We start from the raw sequence: 8109 nt of genomic DNA on the forward strand, positions 1-8109 counted from the left end.
AAATAACGAAGTAGGGTTCTTCCCCAGTGCTGCAGTATGGTGACATTACCTGTGCTTTCCCAGATCATCCCTTATAAACATGGAGGGCTGGAAATTGCTCCTCCCAAGGGCATTCCAACCCTCTTCTTCCCCCTCCCCCAGTACTGTAAAGCGCCACATGAAATGGGTTCTAGAGGTAGCTTTGCGTTCACAGAGCTCAGTTAAGTGTGGTCTAGGGCTACCTGCATCAGTCAGCCATGAAAAATGCAGATTCCTGAACTCCACTCAAAGATTTGAACTTGCTGGGGCTCAGAAATTCACGCTGTTACAACACTGAAAGTTGAGACTCATTGTTCTGTTTGAGTTTTTTTTTACCACAAAAGTATTTTAATATTACCACTTATTACTTACATATATACTCACCTCTGGAAAATATTTCATGAAACCATAACCTTTACTACAGGTAATGCATTCTCAATTTATGGTTTGTCTGTTAATTTGTATTTTTTTTTCCCCTAATGCTGGTTCTAGCCCAGTGAATCTGCATTTTGAAAAGGCCTGCTTTCTAGGCTAGTCAGTTGTGTTTCAATCACAAAGTCAGAACTTCAGAGCTAGAAGAGCCCTCAGAGGTTATCTGAGCCTTAAGCCTTGTCCAGTACTGGGCTGGTTACAGGAGAATCACATGAGACATTTGTTTAAAATATAAATTCCAGCCCCAACCCTAAAGCGCTTAGAGTAGGATATAGGCTTTTTTTTTCTTTTTCTTTTTTTTTAATATAACAAGCCTCTGAGATGATTTGTGTGCACAGTCAGATTTGAAAGTTCTAGTATGTAACCCTTACGTTGTGAAGGCTCTCCAGAATGAGAGGATTTGAGTTTGCCTGTGTATATATAGAGGACAGAGTTTCTCAATTTGTAAACCATCTTTAAATAATTTCTGAAGTACTATTGGTTACCAGATGTTTTCTTTAAAACTCATAAAAGAACCTGTCACTGAATTTACAGGTTTCACATGTTTATTTTATTACTTGTTTGCTCTGTGAGGCTTGTGGGATTTTCGTTCCCTGCCCAGGGATTGAACCCAGGACCATGGCAGTGAAAGTGCCGAGTCCTAACCACTGGACCGCCAGGGAACGCCTCTACTTTTATAATAATATACTAAATATAATATACCAAATAGATATGTAACTGTCTTTAAGAAATGTGTCCTGCTCAAGTCACTTATTCTGTAAATTTTTTGAGTGCCCACTCTATGCCCGACACTGTAAAGTTTTTAGGATACATCAGCAAACAAAAACAGATTTCTGCCTTCGTAGAGCTTTTAACTTTTTGGAAGGAGATGGATAATAACGCACAAGTAAATTATACATTTTATATGCTATAAAACAATGTGCACGGTGGAGAAAAGAAAAAGTAGTGTAGGGTGAGGGGGATGGGGAAGGTGGTCAGGGTGGGGCCTCAGTGAGATCTGAGAGGGCTTGAAGGAGATAAGAATTGGCCAAATGGGTCTGTGAGGTAGAGCTTTCCAGAGAGGGAACAGCTTGAGCAAAGGCCCTCCCCGAGAAGAGCATGTAGCCCACCGGTCGGGTAGAGCCAGGCAGAGTTGGGGGGGGGCGGGGGTGCAGAGAGGAGGAGGGGCTGAGGTCAGAGAGGTCGGGGCGGGGCGCGGGGGGGAGCCGCTGGCCTGGTAGACCGCCGGCCTTCTCTGAGAGTGAAATGAATCACTCTGCAGTCAGCAGAGGCATCACAGGAGCTGACTTCCATTTTATAGCCAGCTCTGCTGTGTTGAGCCTGGAATGTGAGGGCGTGCGTAGAAGCAGGAAAGCCTGCTGGAAAGGATTGCGGTAATCCAAGCAATCATGTTGAGTGAGGCAACAGTGCTGAGGGTGGGGAGAAATGGTCAGATAATAGGTTTTGGAGGTAAACCAGCATGATTTCTTTGAATGAATGGAGGAGGGATATGGGAGAAAAAGAAATCAAGAATGATTAAAATTTCTGACCCAAGCAACAGAAAGTATGGAATTGCCATGAATTTCAACAGGGAAGGCTGTGTTTGGAGCCGGTTTGACTGGAAACTAAGAATGCCATTTTGAACGTATTTAAGATGTCCACTAATCATCCAAGAGGAGACTGGAAGGGGCAGCCAGAGTCTGGAGTCTTGGCTGCCAGTGTGTGTTTGGGGGTCTGCAGCATCAAGATATCCGTGTTTAACGTCTTGAGACTGGATGAAATCACAAGAGAGTGAGTGATGGAAGGGCAGTCCAGGACTTAACCTTGGATTACTTCAGTAGTAAGAAGTCTGGGAAAAGAAGAGAAATTGGCAAAGAAGACTTAAAAGGAGGGACCCGTAAAGTAGGAGGAAAAACAGGCGAGCTTGGTGTCCTGGAAGCCCGGAGGGAGAGTATACAGGGAGGGCGTGATGAACTCGGAAGCGCTGCTGATGGGGGTCAAGTGAGGGGAGCGCTGAGACCACTGGGTTTCTCAGCACGGAGGCCATTAGTGACCTTGACCAGAGCGGTGCCAGAAGGATGGTAGACATGACAGCCTGAGCAGAGTGACAGGAGACAGCGGGCATAGACAGCTCTCACAGACAGTTTTGCTGTCGGGGGAGCAAAGATGGGTGAAATATCTTTTTTTCTGGTGATTGGAAAAGTCCAGTAAGGGGAGAAAAAAATTGATGTGAGAGAGAGGAGACATGCTGTAACAGTACCTTTGAATAAGTGAGAGGGGTTGCTTCTAGCACACAAGTGGAGGGATTCGGTTTGGATAGAATCGTGGTTGGTGAGTCAGGAGGCTGAGTGTGCGGGTGTAGATATTGGTAGGTGGTAGGATGTGAGATGAAACTCCGTGGATGCTCTCTTGTGATTGAGCTTCTATTTCCTCAGTGAGGTAGGAGAATAAGGGTCGGGGTGAGGGGTCGGGGGGAGAGGTGTTAGGCATTAGAGAAGGAAGGAAAGAATCACCTGGAAGAGTCTCACACTAAATACAGAAAAACACTCCTGAAGGGCAGGGCCCTCTCAGCAAAGCACTTGTGAGTGAAGAATCAGGTTGAGAGCTAACGGGTCACATTCAAGGTCACACAGCTGGTGAAAGGCAGAGCCAAGCCCAACCCAGATTGCCCGGTCACCTGGCCTGAGACTTGGTAGATCTGTGAGGAACTATCTTTTCCATGATGGACTCTTTGCTCTTCGTGGCAGCACTCAGCCTGCGGTCTGTCCCGATTGTCCAGAGTGCTGTCTGTCGTGCGAGCTTTCTCTCCTCTCTGCTCTTGGTCTCTGGATTCTGTCTTGGCTGTCTTCCAGCCCTGCTCTGTTATCTTTGTCCTACAGATCAGTGATGATCAGACCTAAGAGTGCCTGTAAGACTGTAAGAATCTCCTGTAACACCAGTTTGCTAGGACCCACCCTGGCAAGAGTTTCTGATTCAGTAGATCTGGGGTGGTGTCTGAAAATGTGTGTTTCTAAGTTCCCAGGTGATAACAGGCTACTGACTCAAGAATCATTCTTTGAGAACCATGGACCAGGCTATCTATGTTTCTGTAACTCATTCATTCAGCAAATTTATACTGTGGCCTTGCAATGTGTATTGGGGTCTTGGGGCTATAGCAATGAAGACAGTCTCTGTCCCCGAGGAGCTCACAGTTTAGTGAGGGAGACAAGTGAGGAAATCATCAGTATACTTCCATGGCTTGTTTCCCTCAGCTTTATTGACTTATAATTGACAAATTAAATTTTATCTATCTAGAGGAATGTTGGAGCTGAGTGGTGGCTCAGATGGTAAAGAATCTACCTGCAATGCGGGAGACCTGGGTTCCATCCCTTGGTTGGGAAGATCCCATGGAGTAGGGAATGGCTACCCATTCCAGTATTCTTGCATGGGAAATCCTTTGGATAGAGCAGCCTGGTGGGCTACAGCCCATGAGGTCACGAAGAGCCGGACATGCCTGAGTGGCTGAGCCGCAGAGCAGAGGAGTGTTGTTACGCAGCCACTGAGTCGTGTCTGACTCTTTGCAGCCCCATGGACTGTAGCCCACCAGGCTCCTCGGTCATGGGATTTCCCAGGCAAGAGTACTGGAGTGGGTAGCCATTCCCTCCTCCAGGAGATCTTCCTGACCCGGGGATTGAACCTGCATCTTCTGCTTGGCAAGCAGATTCTTTGCCACTGAGCCACCAGGGAAGCCTACATATTTAGAGTATACAGTGTAATTATTTGATTAATGTATAATTGTGACATTATTACTACAATCAAGTTAACTAACACAGCTATCACCTCATAGAGTTATCTTTTTTGTGTGTATGTGAGAACACTTGCATATACTTGTTTAACTTTGTTCCAACGCTGCTTTTATTGTCTGTTCGTTTGTTTGTTTGTTTGTTTGTTTTGGCCATATCAAGGTAGTTACCTAATGTTTAAGTGGACTCAGTTGTTAAGTTTATTTATCTATTATTGTTGTTTAGTTACTAAGTTGTGTTTGACTCTTGCGATCCCATGGACTGTAGCCTACCAGGCTCCTCGGTCATGGGATTTCCCAGTCAAGAAGACTGGAGTGGGTTGCCATTTCCTTCTCAGGGGAGCTTCCCGACCCGGTGGTTGAACCGCATCTCCTCCACGGCAGGCGGATTCTTTATTGCTGAGCCACTGGGCCTCCCATGCCTCTTTCTGTGCGCATGCTTGCATGCTCAGTCGATTCAGTCATGCCCAACTCTTTGCGACCCCATGGACTGTAGCCTGCTAGACTCCTCTGTCCATGGGATTCTCCAGGAAAGAACACTAGAATAGGTTGCCATGCCCTTCTCCAGGGGATCTTCCAGACCCAGGGATTGAACCCATGCCTCTTATGTCTCTTGGACTGGCAGGCAGGTTCTTTACCACTAGGGCCACCTGGGAAGCCCATGTCTCTGTATCCTATTATAAAAGGAACATCAATATCACTAGCTGCTTAGATTCTGTTGCCTACTAAAGACCCTGGGCCTGAGGCTTGCTCTATTCAAGAGCAAATAGCAGTAGTTAAAGGAGCGAAAGAGAACTCTTAGGCTTCCCAAGTAGTGCTAGTGGTAAAGAAGCCGCCTGCCAGTGCAGGAGACAGAAGAGACACAGGTTTGATCCCTGGGTCGGAAAGGTCCCCTGGAGGAGGGCATGGCAACCCACTCCAGTGTTCTTACCTGGAGCATCCCATGGACGGAGGAGCCTGGTGGGTATAGTCCATAGGGTCGCAAAGCGTCAGACATGACTGAAGCGACTTAGCAGGCAAGCAAGGAGAACTATAATAATTATCTGCTCCTGAGCACCTACCCTGAGCAGGTAATGTGTTATTAACCGTCTTAATCCTTGGAACGACCCCATTTGAACTCTCATCTGTATAGTACAGGTGAAGAAGCACAGAGAAGTCAACTGGCTCTTAGGTGGCACAGCAGGGACTGAACCCAGGCAGGCTGGCTCCAGAGTCCATGCTCTTCACCACCGCCTGATAACTGTCTCTGTGTTGAAACTTCCTCCTTGTAGTCAGAGACTGAAAAAGCGTTGGAGAGGGAATAGCTGTCTCACTTTGTGATTCAATATTATTTAATATTGAATGAATATGAATATACCCATCCCACACTTGAGGATACAGCAGGTTAGAAGACTGATGGATGGTGTACCAGAGGTTTGCTCGGGCCGTTCTGTGATTAGTTGTGTCGGGTCAGGAGTGTGTGTGTCGGGGGGGAGGGTGGTGTGGGTGAGGAGGAGGGAGGGGTGTTGGTAATGACAAAAAACTCACTTGATTTAAATGTCAGTGTGAACCAGGCAAAGAAAAGGGCTGAGGAAAATCATTTCGGACGAGGCAGTAGTGATCTCTGAGATATGGATGCTGCAAGAAGGGTGTTGAGTTACTTGTGTCTGGAGCTGAGAGCAGTGTCTGGGGCATGACAGGAAGGGCTGGGAGTCTGCTGGCTGTGATGGGGAGGGCACCGGCTCTGGCCGCCACCCCCCACCCCGGCTTTGCTAACCCTCTGCCCTTGGTGAATTTCTTAATTTCTCTGAATTTAGTTTCCTTGATAAATAGGAATAGATAAGTCCTGTCTGACTTGGTTATTATCAAAAGTGAAAATAATGTAAGTGAAGTTATTATGACCCAAATGTTCAAGTTATTATCAGTGTCCTTTGTGTTTAGAAAGTTCCTCCTAGCAGCATCAAAACTATCGGGACATCAAACCTAGTCAGAGACAGAAGCCCCAGGGACGTTTAGCCACACTCCTGACGTGAGACAACGTGACCTGAGTTGAGGCAGCTGGAAAGGGGATGACAAGTAGGGATAGCTGAGTGGTGTCTGGCGTTTATGAATTTTAGTCAGGATTGCAGCTGTTTGCAAGCAAACCTGAAAATCTGTAGCAGATTTTAATTTGTAATTTTGCTGGGACACCCTTGGAGGTATCTGTTAGGAAAATCACTTGCCAGTGGGGGTGATGGAGGTGAAGAGAAAATGATGTGCCGCCAGGAAAGTTGGTTTCAGTGACACAGACCCACGGGGGTGAGAGTGGAGGCCGGATGAGGCGGTCTTGTGCCCGCCCTGTGAGATGCCCTCCTGTGGGCAGAATGCCGTGTGCTCTGCAGCGGGGAGGAACAGCTGTCTGTGTCCATCATTTTCATTCATAGTAAAAATTACTCATCCAAGGAGAAGGAAAAGGTCAGATAAAAGATGACATATTTAATAGCTCTATAAAGCACCATTGTCCTGGATTTATGTGACCAGTAGGATATCTAAGGGGTTTTTGGGGGTTTTCCCCTCAGGTATACCTTATATCATGTTTTGGAGGCAATTACATGGAAGTGTGAATTTGGGGAAGTCTTAAAAATCTCTTCTCTTTCCAGAATATCAGGTGTTCTCTGTAGAATGGATAAGCTTTGGCCTGTAATTTTCAAGGCAATACTTTTCTCATGTTTTCAAAGATGGCAGCAACAAATGAAGTCAGAATCAACCACTGACTGATTGATTCTGAAAAGTGATTCAGGTCACGGAGCTTAGTTTGAGATATGTTAATCCAGTATCCCGGTACAGTCTTTCAAAATATATGCCACTGACCACAGCATATGTGGAAAGTGATAGTGAAAGTCGCTCAGTCGTGTCTGACTCTTTGCAGTCCCAGGGAATATAGAGTCCTTGGACTTCTCCAGGTCAGAACAGTGGAGTGTGGGTAGCCTTTCCCTTCTCTAGCATATGTGGAAGGCTGGGGTCAATTTGGAAGTTTTGACAAAATAAGGTCCAAGGAGGGCCTCCAGGAATAAAATATAAAAGATGTCTAGACTGTCTGAGATCTTTTGTGCAAATACAACTCCTTCATCTAACCTAGAAGCGTATAATTGTCAAGGCCAGTGGGTTCAGCCTGGATTGACTCCCCTTGAGCCACAGCTGTTAGAGATGAAATAAAAAGGCTTTAAATAAAAAAAAAAAAAACCTAAAAAAAAAAAAAAAAAAAAGGCTTTAAATTCAGACCTGCCTTGTACTGTTGAACTTGAGCGTGTGCATTAACCTCTGCGAGCTTCAGTTTTCTTATTTGCAAAATAGCAATAATGCTATTACACAGGATTATTGTTGGAATGGTCCCTAAAAATTACATGCTCCAGGGTTCACATATTTAAATCCCTGTAGGGGCTATGAGTAAAGAGATGGGTGAAGCAGGTATGGTGGTGGACACTTTCTCAGAGGAAGTGGGGATGGGGAATCTCAATTGTGCCAATTCATCAACCTTTTTTAAAAAATCTTTTTTATTTTGGATTGATTTTAGACTTCCAAAAAAATAGATGTCACAGACACACAAATGAATATAAGTAAAATGGAGATGGGTAGATTATATCAATATTAGTATCCTGATTGTGATATTGTACTATCATTTTGCAAAATATTACCATTGGGAGAAACTGGATGAAGTGTACAAGAGATCTCCATTATTTTTTATGACTGCATGTGAATCTACAGTCATCTGAATAAAATTTTCAATTAAAGAAATGGTGGAGAGTGCCTATAGATCCTTCATCTAGGTTTTCCTGATACTAACATCTTATGGAACCAGAGCACAATGATATCAAAACTTAGAAGTTAATACTGCTAGAAGAATACTGCAGACTTTATTTGGATTACACCAGTTTTTCTAT

At 45.1% G+C, this 8109-nt stretch overlaps 1 non-coding gene across 1 annotated transcript; it reads right to left on the reverse strand.

Annotated features, from left to right (window-relative positions):
* Positions 1-1039: 1039 nt before the first annotated feature.
* TRNAE-UUC lies at positions 1040-1112 on the reverse strand. Its single transcript has one exon. It is a non-coding gene; the product is annotated as a tRNA-Glu (tRNA).
* Between the last annotated feature and the right edge of the window lie 6997 nt (positions 1113-8109).

Source organism: Cervus elaphus, chromosome 8, assembly GCF_910594005.1.
Source record: "Cervus elaphus chromosome 8, mCerEla1.1, whole genome shotgun sequence".
NCBI classification, from domain to species: Eukaryota; Metazoa; Chordata; class Mammalia; order Artiodactyla; family Cervidae; genus Cervus; species Cervus elaphus.